Source organism: Pogona vitticeps, chromosome 3, assembly GCF_051106095.1.
Source record: "Pogona vitticeps strain Pit_001003342236 chromosome 3, PviZW2.1, whole genome shotgun sequence".
NCBI classification, from domain to species: domain Eukaryota; kingdom Metazoa; phylum Chordata; class Lepidosauria; order Squamata; family Agamidae; genus Pogona; species Pogona vitticeps.
The window spans coordinates 65,159,079-65,177,576 of NC_135785.1; the positions used below are offsets into that span (position 1 = coordinate 65,159,079).

Here is an 18,498-nt window from a genome sequence, read left to right on the forward strand (position 1 = left end):
CTTACAAATGAGATTTGACTCTTGAAAAGTCTTAACCATGCCGTGCAGGTGGCGGCAAGATGTAGTTCTTCTACATACTCTGCCTTCACAGGTTGTGATGAAGTAATTCCAACATATGGCTTGAAATGAATGCTTATGGGTTTTTTATTATTGTATTTTAAACACTCAGAGTTCTTCTACATCTTTATCATGTGCTATCGTGGAAAGAAAACTATATCTACATTGCTATTCTTTTTCAAATGGAAGACTCTCTCTCTCTCTCTCTCTCTCTCTCTCTCTCTCTCTCTCTCTCTCTCTCAATGATATTACTATATTGAAAACCCCACTTTTAAGCAGGTAGGTAGGTAAGAAGAAGCCATCCATCTTGATGGTATTGTAGGTAACACTACTGGTGTGTTACTGCCAGAGAATAATAGACAAAAGTTTCGTAAAACAGTGTGTCGTGGGGTCACAGCTGTAACTAGCAATTTTGATGCTCAGAGCTTTGCTGCCCCAGTTGTTCAGCCTGGACCAAGTGGGGTGGACATATGCAGGGAGAAGATAGAGGAACGGGGAAGAAAGCCTGGATCTAAATATGCAGCAGCCAAGTGAATTCTGTACTGAGCCCACATTTTTTTCTGTTTTTTTCTGCCCTGGGAGGATGCTCTTGGGATGGGCGAGTTTGCAACCTTCTAGCAGCAAATTTTTGCATCCTCTATGTTTTGGTACCCTGCATCAAATATTTGTTACTCTGTTCTAGTTTATGGCTCCCTAAGGAATTTGCTCCTGCGCGTGCATGTGCAATAATGTTTGAGTTCTGCAATAAGCTCTATCTAATCATCAGGTTTTAGGAACTCTCTGCTATCACCTCCCCCATTCTGAATGCATAGAAGCAAGAAAAGGAGAGCCTCCACTCTCTGTAGAGGTTCTCCACATGAATTGGAATCATAATTTTCCAGTGTGAAAATTCACAGAGAGAGCTCCTCACAAGTAGGAAGTTCTCCTGTGCAGACCCTGTTGTTCTCCACTCTTTCAGGACAATGAGGATTAAGGAGCTAAGTGCTTGTACATACTGTGAATACTGCACATTATTTCTCACTGCACAGGGCTATATAGTTGTCAGCTGCTCCAAATGTACTTTGATACCTCAAGTGGATCAGTTTCTACCACAAGAATCTTGAGGACTCCAACTTCAGACTTTCAGGCTTCCTGGGAATGTGAAATCCCTCCTAGTTTTATACCTCTTTGAAATGGGACCAATGGATGACCTTCTGTCCATACTAGAAACATGAACAGGGTGTTCAAGACATTTTGCTGCCGGAAGCAAAGGACAAGACGGTTCCCACTCCCCAGCCCACAAACAAAAGCTGACGAGACTGACAGCTAAATCTCTACTTGAACACTAGTAATGGGAGAGAACCCTCCCCCCCACATGTGAAGCAGTAGCTTAGTTTACAAAGCCCAGGACAAATCGTGGGAATACCCTGATCCATTCTCCAAACAACTGAAAGACTGCCACTTCTGCCCCTCAGCATAGACTGCCCAAAGCACTTGCTTCACTCTGCCTAATGATGGGACAGTTGTGAGCACATCCGTGTTTCTCTTATGTACCATTTTCCTTTAGGTAGAAGATAACTTCATTTCAGACATTACACAATGTGAGTGATGGTCAGGTACTTATCATCTGGCTTCTGAATTAACTATGTTATCCCTGCACAATCTTCATTGTATGGCACCTGGGAACCTGGGGGGGGGGGAGGGGAAAGGTTGCAAAGTCATGGGCTCTTGTTCTGTGTTTCAGCCAATCATCCATGTCTTCTTCCAGAATGCTCCATTCCAGCATCCCTTCAGGAGAACTTACAGCACAGAGTGTTCCTGCCACTCCATTCTATTCCATACACCTCTTCCCAGATTTCCCAGAATGTAACAAGGGGTAACGGCTTCATTTCATGATGTTCAAAAGAACAGCGGGTATCTTGCCAAACAGATTTGCTTTCTTCACTGCCTCATTTGGATATAGCACCTTATGTGTGGGTGGGCAACACAGGGCTTATTTTGTGTTTTGGACCATAAACCCCATTAGCCCAAGCCAGCATAGCCAGTGGCAGGCATAACGGAAGTCATGGGCTCTTGTTCTGTGTTTCAGCCACTGGCAATGGTGCGGCTAAAAAATATTGTAAATAAATAAATAAATAAATAAATAAATAAATAAATAAATAAATAAATAAATAAATAAATAAATAAATAAATAAATAAATAAATAAATAAATAAATAAGTTGTAGTTAACGTGAAGTGTCCAAAATTGTCCACACATTCTTAAAATGAAATAACACACACACACACACACACACACACACACAAAACCAATCCAAGTATTAAAATGAGAGAGGAGAAAGGGGGAGAGGAGTTGTGTGAGTGAGAAATCAGTGTTTATCTGTAGAGAATAGGAAAATGAATACAGAAAATGATGATGTGATTAGAAGAGACAGGTGGTTAAGAAGAAGTGCAGCTTGAGTGAGACATGATATGGATATCCCTAGAAAGAGAGATTAACAGGCTAAGAAATGATATGTTGTAAAGAACAGAGATGAAATTCACACAGATTTTTTTTTCATATAGTATTCTCCAGGAGTTTTAAGCAACATGAAATAGTAAGAAATTTTTTTAGCATTGAGACCCGTGAACTCACTGTTACTTAAAAGTAGGAATGTGCCTACTTAATACTGTACCTAAGTTTGGATTCAGAATTTGTAATTACAGCCCTTCAGATTTGGAATTTTTAAAAATTCAGAATTTCTAGATATCTGGAACTCCATTACAGTCAATACTATAAAGCCATTATTTTCCCTTTAAAAAAAGACACAAAGAGGAAAAACATTTCAAAACAACTTTGCTTGTGTCCTCTGACACCTTCCCAGTGATTGTACCAAACGAAAAGGGTTGCACACCACCTGCTAGCAGTGCCTAGGTATTAGGAAATGACTGCCATGGGGAGGCAATATTTATAAAAAAGTCCAAGAAAAGAAATAACAATATTAGCTGGAAGAAAAGTAACAAAAGACTTTTTCTTTTAAGAAGTGCTTCTTTCTTAGAAGCACAAGGGAACAAGGAAGAAGAAAGAAATGGAAGATAACAGACAAGAAAAAGATGAAACAACAGAATAGATATCAATGAAATGCAACATATTATCGTGAATAATTCCAGCATGTGCTAACATTAGACTTTTCTCTTTAATATCTTTTGTTTTAAGTGTCAAAACAGTACAGGTGTACCCTTACTATTTATGATTTGTTTATTTATTTTATTTTATTTCTGTGCTGCCTTTCTGCCAGTATAGGTAGCCGAAGTGGTTCAACAAATGGTTGAAAAGCAGGTGCAACAACAACAACAACAAAACATACTATGTGGCAACATTAAAACAAAAACTAAACATGCATAAATATTCAAAAGACCAGTACTTTTGAAAACATTTTAAAACACTCTCAATACTGAGCAGGAAAGCAACAAATTTACAGCATTCACAAAAAGAATAATTAACCTAGGGCATTTCACTTTTTCTGTTTCCAATATAACTACTAAACGTTTGTCCTAAAAGGAAGGTCTTTATCTGTTGCCAGAAAAAGAGCAGGGAGGGCCCCCCAGCCTCCTGAAGGAGGGCGTTCCATAGCCTGGAAGTAGTAACTGAAAATGTCCTCACTTTCATCCTCACCAGACCAGCTTGTGAAGGTAATGGGTAGAGATGGGCACAAACCACAGGTTCAGTGGCTCATGCCAGATCGTCCTGCAGATTAAGAGGTGTTTGGCACTTCCTAGTCCCACTTCTTCCGGTGGGTGTCCACTCAGAGGGAGCACTTGGAGGTGGTGGGTCAGGGAGATGTTCAGAACTTCAAAGCATGCACACATAGAGCATGTTGCGCTACTTGAATTGGGATGCAAAGATTCAAAATGAGGTATTACTAAGCCCTGTGTTGCAATGGTTAAACCGCAGTACTGGTGCCAAGTCTCTGCTCACAGCCTGAGTTTGATCCCAGAGTGTTCAGACAGCTGGCTCAAAGCTGATTCAGCCTTCCATCCTTCTGAGGCTGGTAAAATGAGTACCCAGCTTGTTAGGGGGCAAAGTGTTCCTTGCATTATGGGACAGTATATAAACTAGAACAGCTACAATAATAACAATAAAAACTAAAGCATGCATCACCACTGCCAGGTCAGATATCTGAAGGAGCAGGCACAGCTGATGTGTTGGTTTTAGCTGTGTAAATGCATCCTTGGCCATTGCCGAAACCTGGGCTCAGGCCTGAATCAAGGAGTACAGTCAAGCTGTATCCTCCTATATTTTCAGGGGGAACATAGCCTTATTCCCCAACATGAATTTTGACTCTGGAGGAACACTTCAGTCTTGCCTGGATCTAGCTTCAATTTGTTCAACCTCATTCAGTCCATTAATTCAAATTCAGATTAATGTTTTCAAGCAGAACAGAGGCACTCGAAATGAACCTACGGTAGATTGTCTGAATCAGAAGTGCACCTCTGTGTATACATTATTGCATTGTTTGTAACAACGATTTCTATTATGTACTGCAAGCCCAACTCCATGCAGTATGATTTTAGAGAGCCACAATCTACATAGCTAAAAACATAAGCATGTATCCAACATTTAATGATAATTATACTCACACAACTTCACTGAAACAGGATAGAGAAAAATCAGAGGATGAATACTCTGTTTTTTTATATTAAGAGAATAGATCATTTCCAGGATATACTTCAGGTTTTATTTTTCTATGAAAGCAGTGAAATAATTATCAACATATATCTAAAGGACAGACATTTTAACCTGATAATATCCTCAGTAGCAGTTCTGAAGAATCATTAGATCTGTTCTACCAAGAAAATAAAATAACTTTCTAACGATGGAACAAAATATTGTTCATCTCAATCCTGCAATCATTACATGGAAGTCTGCGCTACAGAATCACAGAAATGGCAGTACCATAGATTTCATCTAGTTCAATCTCCTGCTTACTGAATGCAACTATAGCAGCCCTGACAGATGGCCACCCAGGCTCAGTTTAAATACTCCTAGTGAAGAAAAACCCAACATTTCCCAAGGAAAAATATTTCACTGTTACAAAGAAGGTAGGCTGAGTGGATTTTGCCCATCTTCCTCTACCGTTATCTGGAGTTGTTTTTCCTCCTGCTTTGCTTTTCCCATCTTGAATGTTGTTGGAATTTCTAGTGTCAGGCGGAATTTCACAGAATCATAAAATAAAGAAATTGGAAGGGACCTATAAGGTCATCAAGTCCAACCCCCTGCTCAGTGCAGGAATCCAAGTCAAAGCAGATCTGACAAATGTTTGTCCATTTTTTCTCTTGAATACATGCAATTTGTAACAATGCCATCTTTCTATTTGAAACTCTCCTCCAGCCACTTATGTGCACTGCATTTATAATACACTGAGAAAGAGACTCATGACATGATGCTAGATATACTGGAACCAGGATTATTTTTGCTGCATTTTGTGTACATTGGCAACAAACTACCTAGAATCATTTTCTGGTATCATCACACCAAAATGGCTTTCTGAAACACTATTCCATCCAGTTCACACAATCATTACTAACAGAGCATGCAAAAAAACATTCTACAACAGCCCACAAAGGTGATTTTTTTGGCCATATTTTATCAGTATATACACTCATATGACTAACACAGGGGACAGAAACCCTGAAGAAGCTGGAAAACTCTGTAGGTGCAGCACACTGGACCAAAATGAGAAATAGAAACAGAACCAGTAGAGAACTCACATCAATTCTAGTTGGGAAACAAGGCCAGAAATCTGAGACTTTTGGAAGCATTCATGTTACAGAGAAGATACTTCAGTGAGGGTTAATAAAAGTAGATTAATGATAAGTACTCAAAACTCATATTTTAAACCAAGTAAGAGTCTTTTAATGGGAAAACAGCATTAAGAGTTACAAGTCAGAGAACTTGACATTCAATTTGCGTAAGCAATAAGCAAAAGCGAGAAGTCCACCAAACCTGTATAGATAACAACCCCTTAGCACTTTTGTCTGATCAGGGTAGACTTTTCATATGACTAAATTCAATTGTATTATGATTATTCCAAGTTATGATTGATATTAGCACAACTTCACAAAGCATTATCTGAGAGGATATCATATTAAATTGAGTTTGGCTTGCTTCTGAGGAGACATATAGAAGATTATGCTTCATGGCTGCAATTCTATACACACTCTTCTGGACGCATGTCCCACTGAATGCAGTGGAACTTACTTCAAACTAGAGATGCACAGTATTGCACTGTTAACCGCAGTTACTTCTTTTGAATTTAACTGCTAATTTGGTTAATTCAGTGGTTTAAGTAAATTAAGACTCAAGTGCTGAGGAAAGGAACAAGTGACCGCAGAATTTCATAAACTACTATTTGAGCCTCTGAACCACAACACTGCTTATTAATAAAATGCCAGTGACAATGATCCACTTGCATATTATTTACATAAAAATGTATATACATACATATCATGACAAGATATATCCCTTCCCCAAAGTCCACAATTTGAAGTTAAGAGTGAGATGTCTACTTTTCAGTTCTGAAGTGCAGTCTGGCTCTCCTTCTACCCCACTGCACACTCCTCCAGCTTGTCCCTCTCTCCAATTTATTTAACTATGTAATCACGAATAGAAGATACAAGGATGAGCAAAAGAAAAGGCCAGTTTGTGTGTGCGTTTGAAAATGTGTTATTAAAACCCTCCAGCAATCTCATTTGCAAAAAAATTCGAACAGTTCTAATAAAATTAAATTTGGTCTGAACAGGGCTGTTACAAATATGAATGTTTTAATGCACCTACTTCCCTTGAGCCATTTCTTTAACAAAAATACTATGCATTTTTAGGAACTCTTATGAACTCATTTTCTTCTAGCAAATTATATTCATTATTTGCATTATTCAAACAAGTACATGAGAAGGCCTGCAAGATGTGTGTGTGTATATATAGAGACACATACAGTATACACACTCCTGTCCATTAGGAGTGTGATTTTTGGATTTTTTTTTACTACAGCTACCACAGTTCACCAGGAAATCTACCAGCCAGGATTCTGACACTGTAGCAAAAAAAAAAATCCGAATCCTCAGAGGAGCTTCATCACCCACATTTGAGGTACAGTATATTCTTCTACACACCCACACACACCCACAGTGGGCCGTCAAGTCAATTCTGACTTATGGGGATCCTTTTCAGGGTTTACCAGGTAGAAAGTACTATTTCCTTCTTTTGGGAGCATCCTGGAACTGCGCAGTTTGCCCAAGGCCACACAGGCTGGTTCTACTCACAGGAGGCACAGTGGGGAATCAAACTCCCAATCTCTGGCTCCACAGCCAGATACCTAAATCACTGAGCAATCCAGCCAACATTCATCTCTACAGCCACTGCAAAGAGAGAGTGGCTGGGATTTGCTAAGCACCACAAAGAACACAAGGGGCTGTGAAAGTTGTTGTTGTTTTGTCAGCCACCATGTACAGAGCCTACTGAGCACAGAGATTACCAGTTCTACAACCTCTTCTAGTTCTCATGGACTACATGAGAACTACAAGTGCCATCTGCTTTCTTCCTTTGCAATGGGTGCAGAGAAGAATATGCTGGGCCCCAGGTACACGTATTGAAACTCCTCTGAGAATTTGATTTTTTTTGGTTACAGGTCCTAGGAATTCCTGGCAAATTGTGGCAGCCATAGTGCGGAAAAGAACGCTGAAAATTTCATGCGTATTGTCTACATCAGAAATACAGATATAAATTAATGTGGGCCATATTTTCTTACTTCAATGGACTAGCTCCACTGTAACACTATCTTATATGAGGTAGTGGTGGCTTCTCCAGTAGAGGGGAAAACATTGCTGACATGGTGTGTGAAAAATAAGAATGGCATTAGTTAGTACACTTGGTGAGACACTGAATGGCCCACCACATAAAGATGCAGCCGTCACAGCTTTAATTTCATGTGCTTATTCATGTTCCAGGACACACTGTTGCTAACCTTAAAGTGATCACTGTGGAGTAAAGACATTTCAAAGGATCATGATTTGTGTGTGTGTGTGTGTGTGTGTGTGTGAGAGAGAGAGAGAGAGAGAGATGACTTCACAAGACATTTCAAAGGATCATGATGTGTGTGTGTGTGTGTGTGTGTGTGTGTGTGTGTGTGTGTGTGTGTGTGTGTGTGTGTGTGTGTGTGAGAGAGAGAGAGAGAGAGAGAGATGACTTCATAAGACATTTCAAAGGATCATGATTTGTGTGTGTGTGTGTGTGTGTGTGTGTGTGTGTGTGTGTGTGTGTGTGTGTGTGAGAGAGAGAGAGAGAGAGAGAGAGAGAGAGAGAGAGAGAGAGAGATGACTTCACAAGAACCAGGATAATGGTTTGATATCACAGTGTATGTGTTAAACTAGTATGCACTGTGTCCTGACATTGTGTTAACAGAAAGAAATTTGTGAATAGCTAATATTAATAATGCAATTGTCATCATCCGTACTTTCTGCATTTAATTTCCCTCTGACCTGATTGTCTGAAATCCCACCACAACAGTACTATTGCATATCTGATGAAGTGGCCTATGCTCCACAAATGCTTGTGCTTTAATAAACTTGTTCAGCTGTGAGGTTCTGCAGGATCCTTTCTTATTTTTCTGGATTGGAATAATATGTCTAATTTTTGCAACTTCAAGCGTTTGTTTCATTTGAGTGCTGTTTTGAGGGGAGTAGGCTCTAGAAGCAATAAGTGAAGGACCAAGCCATGAAAAATACGATGAAACACCTCAGAAAGTGCTGGCACTTGTCTCTCTGTTGAGAAATCTGGCACAAACTACTATGGGTTAATGCTACCATATGTGACTATTCTTGTGCTCAGTTATTCTTCATCATTCCCACAAGAAGAGACCCCCTAGTAAAAAAGTGCAGCCAAACGGAGGCTTAACAGCAATACTTCTCCTTTTGTGGGAATGATGTGCAAAACAGAAATAGAACAGAAACTATAAGGATAAAATATCAGCACTCTTCAAAATGCTCAAAGGTTTTTGGCAAAACCCAATTTTTATAAGTTGTTACATTTGTTTCTATGAAGTTCACATTCGTTTTCAAATGAACAATTATTAAACTATAAAACAAAACTGCATGATTCTTAAAGGCATAATCTCGTTTTTTACAGTTAACTATAAAATAATATATTATTAGAAGGCAAGAAAGATATTCAGGCAATTAGAGTCTCTCTCTCTTTTTAATAAAGAATGGTAAAATCTTTACTACAGATAAAGGAATTCTAAAGTTTTGTAGTCCAATAATACACATGCACAGTACATTTGGTTAACTGAAGAGTAGAAAAGAGCCTAGATGTAGAGGGTTTATGGTATATGCAAAATCTTGTTACTTAGCATTAGCCAAATTGTAACTTTCATCCATTCTTCCCAAATAATCAAAAGTGTCCCTGCTGGAATTGTCAAGGTGTGCATCTCCAGGCACCAACCCAGTGTGTACATGTGGTTCCAGAATGGTGGGGAGGACAGTTTGCTTACTAGGGTGGAATGGACAGAAAGTTACAGTTTGGCTAATGTTGAGAAAGAGGATGTCAACCATTTTATAACTGGGGTACTACACAATAATCCACTGAGTTTATAATCACTTCTAGGTTTATGGCAAAAATAAACAGCTCCATTCTGAACTGTCTAGAAAAGTGCGCTACAATATACAATGTACTTAAAAAAAAATAAATATAAGTCTTCAGTCCACATAATGAATGTGCACAAGAGTTGTAGGAAGCTCTAGTCCTAACATATAAATTCAGTACTCATTTTCTACTCTAATTAGTCAAAAGCACAGAACAATCATTTAATAAGATTCTTTTAGAAAGTCCAGACACCAACAATACATGGAATGCAAGAAGCTAACTTATTCTAGATGAGACTATTTATCCACCTAACTCTCTATTGTTGACACTGAATGGCAGCAGCTTTATAGGGATCTCAAGCCTTTCCCACCACCTGCTCCTTAATACTTTCAACAGGAGATACCTGAAATTGAACTCAGGAATTCTGCACACAAACTGTGCATTCTACAACAAACCTATGGACCTTTGGACTTGAGCAGGAGTGTCAAGCTTGATTGTGGCAAAAAAAGGCTTAGCTTTTGCATTTGACAGGAACATGAAATGCAGGTGATAGGAATGTGAAAAAATAAATAAAGATATATTATATAAAGGTAGTTTCTACTGACACCCCTCCCCACCATCAGAAAAGTGCCATAATCACGAGGACTGAAAGCATTGCAACATGAACAGGTAGTGCAGTCTACAACAGCAGAAACTTTCTACTTTCTAGTTGTTCCTTTGACAACAGCTCTGCTCTATATTGTGGTAATCTCTTGCCTCTCACTGATCTGATATATTTTTACTTTGATGCTTTATGTTTATACAGCACTCTATTCCAGAAATCATTCATCTTTCCCAAAGGTCTGAACATATGCCACTCCCTCTTGTGACTATAATTGCTTCCTGCTTGCTTTTGGATTTAGCATATCCATGGAAAGGGAGGCTCTCATCCTTGCACAGATAGAAATATTGCCCTTCTGGACTACAGCTCCCAGAATCTAACAGCCAGGATAGCAGTACTCATATTTCCCATGAGACTTCAAGAATTATATTATATTATATTATATTATATTATATTATATTATATTATATTATATTATATTATATTATATTATATTATATTATATTATATTATTTATTTATTTATTTATTTAATATTTTATATTTATTTATTTTATATCTCCGGAATCACAGTGCGGATTTCGAGCAAATAGATCCACCACTGACATGGTATTCTCCCTCCGACAGTTGCAGGAGAAATGCAGGGAACAACAACAGCCACTCTTAGTGGCCTTCATAGACCTTACAAAAGCATTTGACTTGGTTAGCAGGGATGGCCTTTTCAAAATACTTCCCAAGACTGGATGTCCACCTCGTCTCCTTAACATCATCAGGTCCTTCCACGATGGAATGAAAGGCACTGTAGTTTTTGACGGCTCAACATCAGATCCCTTTGACATCCGAAGCGGAGTGAAACAGGGCTGTGTCCTCGCACCAACACTTTTTGGGATCTTTTTTGCTGTCATGCTGAAGCATGCCTTTGGAACTGCAACAGAAGGTGTCTATCTCCGGACTAGATCAGATGGAAAGCTCTTTAATCTCTCTAGATTGAGAGCAAAGACCAAAGTCCAGCTGAAATGCATGAGGGACTTCCTCTTTGCAGACGATGCAGCCATTGTTGCCCACTCTGCTGAAGACCTCCAACAACTCATGAACCGCTTCAGCAAGGCCTGCCAAGACTTTGGACTAACAATCAGCCTGAAGAAAACACAAGTCATGGGCCAGGGTGTGGACTCACCTCCCTCTATTACCATCTCCACACAAGAATTGGAGGTTGTTCATGACTTTGTGTACCTTGGCTCAACCATCTCTGACACCCTCTCTCTAGATGTCGAGCTGGATAAACGCATTGGGAAAGCAGCCACCATGTTCTCTAGACTCACAAAGAGAGTATGGCTCAATAAGAAACTGACAACACATACCAAGATCCAGGTCTATAGAGCCTGTGTCCTGAGCACACTCCTGTACTGCAGCGAGTCCTGGACCCTTTGTGCCCGGCAGGAGAGGAAGCTGAACACCTTCCATATGCGTTGCCTACGACGGATTTTTGGTATCACCTGGCAGGACAGAGTTCCAAATAGAGTAGTCCTAGAACGAGCTGGAATTTTCAGCATGCATACATTACTGAAACAGCGACGTCTACGCTGGCTTGGGCACGTTGTGAGAATGGCTGATGGTCGGATTCCAAAGGATTTCCTATATGGAGAATTAGTGCAGGGAAATCGCCCAGAGGGAGACCACAGCTGCGATACAAGGATATCTGCAAGCAGGATCTGAAGGCCTTAGGAATGGACCTCAACAGATGGGAAACTCTGACATCTGATCGTTCAGCCTGGAGGCAGGCGTTGCATCACGGCCTCTCCCAATTTGAAGAGACCCTTGTCCAGCAGGCCGAGGCAAAGAGGAAGTCACAAAGGAAGCAAAACCAGGGAGCTCGACAGGGGACAGATTGGATTTGTCTCCAGTGTGGAAGGGATTGTCACTCTCGAATTGGCCTCCTCAGCCACACTAGACGCTGTTCCAAGTCCTCCATACAGAGCACGATACCATAGTCTTTCGAGACTGAAGGATGCCTACTGCCTACTGCCTATTTTATATCCCGCCTATCTAGTCAACTAAGACCACTCTAGGCGGCATATAGCCCCCACATCTTCCATGTGTAGCATCTTAAACACTGAAATGGTATCATCTTAAATGCAGGGATTTGTGGCAATATAATTCTTAGTATGGGTATCAAGCATTAATCACTGCTATCACATACTGTACATTGGTATGAAATGGCAGCAGTAGGAGAGATAGGTTAATAAATGAAGAGATGTTCATACTCAATCAGGTGCCTGATGGCATCATCAGAAGTACAAAAGGGTCCAAATTGTGGGTCACAGTTGTATTACAGGGAATAAGTTCCTGTTAGAAATGCAGAACCAGACTACTAGTTGAGAATTTGCATCAGGGTTCCTAAATCTAATCCTAAAACATCTCCTCAGTTGACCAGGGGATTACAAAATTGGATAATATAATCCATATTGTGGTGTGCAGGATGTCTGGTAGGTATGTGTTTTCTGGATAAATAATATTTTATATATACAGAGCATTGGGTAGATTGCCAAAGTCCATGTCAAAACTAATTGGTCATCATATTATCAACAGGCATGATGCTGGTCAAGCTACTGTTGTTGCACTTCATTTTACTGACTTCTTGTCAGTTCAAACAATAAAGGACTTCACTTATTCTTACTATCCCAACTGCTAGGTCCACTTTGGAACTTGGTTTAAACTACATAAGGTGATGGGAAGAATAAAACAGTAGAGCAGACTTGCATATGCATTACACTCTCCGTGGCATCACTAAGAAAGGGACAGAGCCAAACTCTGAAATGGATTCAGAAATTCATTTCCCAGCATTTCTGAAAATAAATCATTTAAACCCAGACCCACATTGGACCCAGTACTGGGTTCTCATCTATCACTAGTTTTAGAGACATAAGTACATTTTCACTATTAAATTTTGCATGGAAAACAAGATTCAATCTCTGCATTACCAGACGGCGCAATGCTAATCATTTACCTGTGTACCTCAACTTGGGGGCATTTTAAAGACAGGTTTTCTTTCTCGAAATGTGAAGTGTCTCTCTATGGATTTATCCCATCTTACACAGATGAGCCAATATCTGAAAATCCAAATCTAGCAGCCACCAGAAAATGTGGGGGATCAAATAATATTAGCATCCTGAATCCGTACTTCACCATTAATAGGCTTAAGATTAGTTTCCCCCTTTATCCGATTTCATTCTTGGGTTTAGTGAGTGCTTCTCTGTGATGTAGGCAGGCAAAATAACTGTGCTTCTGTGAAGGGAGTAGCAGATGGGTCTGGATATCAGGGTTTCCTTCAGCTACCAGCTCAACCTCCTCAGGGGGTTAAACGCCCAGATGTCCATATCAGCAGCTGTTCCCGCAGGCTGGAGGACAGCAGGGACAACAAGATAGGGAAACTTCTGCTGCTTCCTTTGCAAGCAGAGAGGCATGCAAACTCAGGATCTTTACACAGAATCCAGATCTTGCTCTCTGTTCCACCTGCAAGGCCAACTGCTGGAGCAGACGAGCCAGAAGAGAGCGAAATTTGGGCTCATGGGACAGATCCCAACAGCTACAGCACAATATCTTTTACATAAGGCACTGTTGCTGCAGAAAAGATCCAGGCCTATTTTGTGGGATTTTGCAACTCTGTCCAGTAAACCTCAGCCGGCATCAAATTCAGTGGTTGAATTCTTCCCACGGATACTGTACCTTTCTTTACTACAACACACACATTGTACCTGTTTGAAGGACCCTCACTGTGGCATAACACAGAATCATTTATCTCAGTTGCTGGGATAACTATACCATGGTGCAGCCCAACTGGGAAATATGCAATGTATTAATTTTATGTAGCTGTTAATTATTGCGGATAATAATGCGCTTTCAGATATGAATACCTGGTGTGGCCATTCAGTGCAGAGTGCTAACTGCAGATTGTCTCTGCTTCCCTTAGAACATTCGTAAAAAGGAGGAGGGCAAGGAAAGGATTAGTCTTCAAGGCAGGGGCTTAAGGACCATTCACGGCATGCAGTGAAGCACTTAGCTGCAGGTTCCCTCCGCGATCCTTGGTGAAAATTGCAGGTCTTCAACATGACACCCGCTGTTTGGAGATCATAAGCAGCAATATGAAAGCAGAGTGTTTATTAGTATTGTTATTAGCAAGCGTGGTGTAGGATTTAGCCACGAGTTCAGCTTAAAAGCTTCAGCACAGCACTCAGAGGGATCAGGCCACAGCAGGTGTGGGAGCTTCATGGATTTGTAATTGGTTGGTGGGTGAATGCAAATAGGAAACACGGCTAGGAACTCTGTGTGTGTGTGTGTGTGTGTGTGTGTGTGTGTGTGTGTGTGTGTGTGTGTGTGTGTGTGCGCGTGCGTGTGTGTGTGTGTGTGTGCGCGCTTTCTGTCAAAGAGGGAACAAGAGGACAAAACTTGTGTGGTCTGAAGCAAAAGGCAGAGTGATCTGTGCTGATCTGCGCTGCTGTATTTGGTACAATCAGAAAAGAACATAGAGACTCGCCTCTGACACACTGAGTTTGGCCTTCACGACTGACAGTGGTGTGGAAGACCAAAGAGCTGAGAGAGCTAACGCCCTCTTGGAGAAGGTGTACAGCAATACTATCTTGGCTCCCTCAGCTAAACAAGCAGTCCTGACTAGCCTATTCCAGGGTATTTCTGTGTCAGTTCATCTGCTTGTCACATTGATGTATTATTTCCCTATATTTTTCTAATTCTGGATTTTTGTAATGTTACTGTAGCTGCACAGGAGCCTTTCTTTTTACCAACAGCACCTATATGGGTAATATTTAAATGAGCCAGCCATAAGGGGAGAAGATGATTTTATAGATAATAATAAGAGGGTCTTGCCCGCGTCACATTGCCATTCTAGCAACTCATGGAAATGCGGTTAGGAAACAACTAGGATAGCATTGTAGGGACGTGGTGGCGCTACGGGTTAAACTGCAAAGCCTCTGGGCTGCAAGGTTGCAAGATCAGCAGTTCGAATCCATGCGATGTAGTGAGCTCCCGTCGCTTGTCCCAGCTCCTGCCAACCTAGCAGTTTGAAAGCATTTAAAAATGCGAGTAGATAAATAGATACCACCTCGGTGGGAAGGTAACAGTATTCCGTGTCTAGTCGCGCTGGCCACGTGACCACGGAAACTGTCTATGGACAAATGCTGGCTCTATGGCTTGGAAACGGGGACGAGCACTACCCCTTGGATTCGGACATGATTGGACAAATTGTCAAGGGGAACCTTTACCTTAGGATAGCGTTAAAGCAGGGATGAGCAATGCTTATTGGAGTTCCCTGTGCCCTATTGACCATGGCAGCTCTTCACCAGAGGACATAAGGGGGTGTAGCTCTGTCTCTTGCTCTGGTCCATTGGGTCACAAAGAGTTGGACACGACTTAACGACTAAACAACAACAAACTCTGTCTCTGATGTTAAAGATCAAGCCACACACCCTGATGTCATCAACTCCATACCTGGGTTGGCCTGGGAGGATACAGTGCAGTAAAGCCCTGATTAAGTGATACAGACTTGAGAAGTGGCTTCTTGAGCTGCTGAGCTCCTTTTGAGCTAGTTTCCCTATCTTTCTCAACTGGGAAAGGCAAAAGAGGAAGTGAAGCACTCCGAATGTCTGTTCCCCATTTAACTCTGAAAGGTGTTGCTTATTTTATTTATTTATTTATTTTATTTATTTAATTTATATGCCGCCCACTCTACCCAGAGGTCTCTGGGCGGCTTACAATAATTAAAATTCAATACAATAAAATGATTAAAATACAATTAAAATACAATTAAAATACAATTAAAATTGCCATCATCAGGACCCACAGTTGTTATTTCAATTAAAAGCCTTCTGGAACAGGAAGGTTTTGACCTGGCGCCGAAATGTCATCAACGTCGGCGCCAGACGGATTTCAGTTGGGAGGGCGTTCCATAGTCTGGGGGCAGCTGCCGAGAAGGCCCTTTGTCTACAAGCCATCCCTCTTACCTCTTTGATTATGCCCTATCCTGATAATTTCTGGTTACACTTTTGAGTCAAATAAAGGACCTCATGTTCAAATAGGTCCTGGAGATGTGGCATGGAATGTAGGGAGTGAGTGGGGTTGGCGCAGTGAAGGGTAAGATGGTGAATATCTGTAAGCTAAATTTAAAGAGCCCACTGGTACCTTGTACTGTTGTTCCTCCTTACTCCCCAGAGAGGCACTTAAATATGCCGGATCCTGAGAAAAATCCTTTGTATGTGTGACTTGACATGGCTAACATTCTCAAATGCTTGTTGCTCTGCAGCAAAAGACACTTCTGGAATGTAGAGCAGCTACTAAATCTTTTTAGAATAAATTATATTAAACATTTAGAAAATTAGCTAAATGCTTCTTATTAGGGGGGATTTACGTCTATCCTCTGAGTTTCCAACATTATCTGACATAATGCGGTCAGCAGGCTGGCACTTGCGCTATCCGGAATTGTTTCTGCTGCTTTCCCCTCAGAATGTAAGAGATTTTTTTCATGTGGTCTATCTGCAGGCTTGTTTCACCCCAAGAAAGTAATTCCCCCCCTTCCATATTCAAAGTAATAACTTGCAGCAATAAAAAATCAATTGTTTTTCATACTGTAATTCTTTTTCTTTTTTTTGGTCTAGGCTAAGTTGATGGCACAAATGCCTCCAAGGGTAGCCAGACCAAATCACTAAAGGACAAAGGAGGTCTTTAATATGCTTATTATGATGATTTTGTACAGTGCAGTCAATATATATGGAGCTTTACAGAGTGCAATACAGAAGACTGATGCCTGAAATGCTGCAAAGGTGAAAATACAGAGAAAAGGAAAGTAAGGAGAGGCAGGGCTAAATATGGAACAAATATAGTGTGCTTGTTTCAGTTACATTTACCTGGACTTGGCTACAGGTTGTTACAGTATAGAGCACCTAAAAGCTTCACAGAAATTATGGATTTTAAGATATGATTTGAAGAAAATAAGAGATTACACAGGTCCTCCAGAAGGGAAGAGATCCAGATAAATGGGGCCATAAGGGAGAAAAGACAAAGTCATGTAATAAAGGACAGGAATTTCAGAAAGCAGAGGCAATCATGGGTAGCAATATGAGATGATATAAGAGTACAGGAATAAAGGCAACAAACCCATGTAGTGCTCCGGAGGTAGGAAGAAGGACAATGCCTATGTCGATACCAAAAGGGTGATGCCGTACATTCAGAAAGAGGGATAGGCGAATAACCTCCTGACAGAGTGCTGTTTGTGAATCCCTTTGTACCTCTAATCAGGAGTATTATGAGGAACATCTCATAAATCTCCCTGTCTCCCAATGCCACAATACTCTTTCCCTCCTCACACCAACATATCTTGGTGTCTATCACTGAAATACAAGGGATTACATAAATGAATCTCCTTCAGGGTCCCTGTGTCATTAGTATGAAAGCTAAGTATAGGAACACTGCATACATTTTCACACTCCAGATGTGGTGGATTACATCTCTTCAGTTCTTTATCACTGGCAAAACAGGCTAATGATTCTGGGGGTTGTAGTCCAAAACATCTGGAGTGTCAACGATTCACCACCCTGATCTAGAATACCTTGCATATGTGGTGCTGACTCATGGCAGCGTTCCAGAAACAACCCATCCTGAGCCATCTCATCTCCAAGACTCCTGACATTTCTATGAAGGATTCAAACACTCAGGAAAGTCTAGCTTCTACATCTTACCCCCCCCATGAACATGCATACTCACACACACACTTTCTCTCTGCATTTGGAATACAGTGGTGCCTCGCGTTACGACATTAATTCGTTCCAGTGAAATTGCTATAGAACGAAAATGTCGTAAAGTGAAATTAAAAAGCCCATAGAAACGCATTAAAACCCATTTAATGCATTCTGATGGGCTGGAAACTCACCGTCCAGCGAAGATCCTCCATAGGGCGGCCATTTTCGCTGCCAGTGCAGCGAGGAATCTGTGCCAGAAAACAGCGGGGGGCCATTTTGTTTACCCAGAGGCCATTTTGAAACCACTCATCAGCTGTCTGAAAATCATCGTTTTGCGAAGAATCGGTTCCCAAAGTAGGGAACCGATCATCGCAAAGCGAAATTCCCCCATAGGAAACATCGTAAAGCGATCGCAAAAAGTTTGTTGTAATGTGGTTTCGTCGTTAAACGGAGTGATCATAAAGCGAGGCACCACTGTACTAACATTTTGTGCTCAAGAT

General features: G+C 40.8%; 1 protein-coding gene across 3 annotated transcripts in view; it reads right to left on the reverse strand.

Moving 5' to 3' along the window:
* GFRA1 (GDNF family receptor alpha 1) overlaps nt 1-18,498 on the reverse strand; it is a 251,153-nt gene that overhangs the window by 23,566 nt on the left and 209,089 nt on the right. The gene's annotated exons all lie outside the window — the stretch shown is intronic.